Source organism: Arachis ipaensis, chromosome B09 (assembly GCF_000816755.2).
Source record: "Arachis ipaensis cultivar K30076 chromosome B09, Araip1.1, whole genome shotgun sequence".
Taxonomy (NCBI): Eukaryota; Viridiplantae; Streptophyta; class Magnoliopsida; order Fabales; family Fabaceae; genus Arachis; species Arachis ipaensis.
In genome coordinates this window covers 15,406,405-15,407,347 of record NC_029793.2, presented here as the reverse complement: position 1 = coordinate 15,407,347, position 943 = coordinate 15,406,405, and the positions used below count along the sequence as shown (strand labels likewise).

The 943-nt window shown below is 28.2% G+C and overlaps 1 protein-coding gene across 4 annotated transcripts in view; it reads left to right on the top strand.

Annotated features, from left to right (window-relative positions):
* Positions 275 to 943, top strand: part of LOC107619125 (actin-1) — a 3,374-nt gene continuing 2,705 nt past the window's right edge. Inside the window, exons 1-2 of one of the 4 annotated variants that reach the window (XM_021111621.1) lie at positions 275 to 330; positions 424 to 442. The gene's annotated coding sequence lies outside the window, so the exon portion shown is untranslated. The other 3 variants (XM_021111623.1, XM_016321350.2, XM_021111622.1) reach the window with 3 other exon arrangements.

The following is a 943-nucleotide window of genomic DNA, read 5'->3' as shown; positions in this document are numbered from 1 at the left end:
AAAGATAACTAATCTTAGAACTTTTATTTACAACATAAAGTTACTTTTACTAACTAAATTTTGGCTAACTATTTTGATCTCCAACAACAAATATGATCCGCAAGACAATCAATCACAATATGACTTAAAACTGAATTTGCGGGTCATTTGGGGGTGCATTTCATTTGCCATTAACTGTCGGTTATTAAAAACATTGACCGCTACCACACATGCATGAGGCACACGGTTAGTTAATAATAGTAAAACCTAAAAATAGACAACAAAAGCAACATAGACACAATCACGTTCGTAGCTCCATTCATTCATTCATCTCGGAGTTCCAAGCCCAAGGTACTTAACATTCACATTCTCTTGGTTTCCACTTCCTTCTTTCTTTCATAAACGTACATTGCACCAATTATTCCATTGTCAAATTCTTTGCAGGTGGCAATTTCTTCCCAATGTATGTTGATACATGATGCTTATATGCATATAATTTTAATTCATTTGCACTTTTATTAATGTTTTTTATTTTTATAAGGAACATGATCTTTGATAAATATGTTTCTTGGTTCTTCTTTTATCTTTTAGTGCAAGGAACTAACGGTGAAAATATCCGTGCAATTGATTTCATATGAAGTTGATAACTGAAAATTATTATATGATATAGTCAAACATATCAAATTAAATAACGATTCTTAACTATATTTTCTAATGACTGATTATATTAGATGTATTGAAAAGTCTGATTATATTCTACTGCAAAGGAGTTGAGTAATCTAATGACTGATTTTATATATGAATAAATTCGATTATACATGTATTGTGGTTGTATTAAATAATTTATGTCAATATAATGTTTAATCATTTAGAGCAAAAACTTTTTCTATTCTAAATTAAAAAAGTGTGATTATTCTGTTAGAAAAAAAATTGTACTCTAATAGTTAAAATTTAATTATTCAGA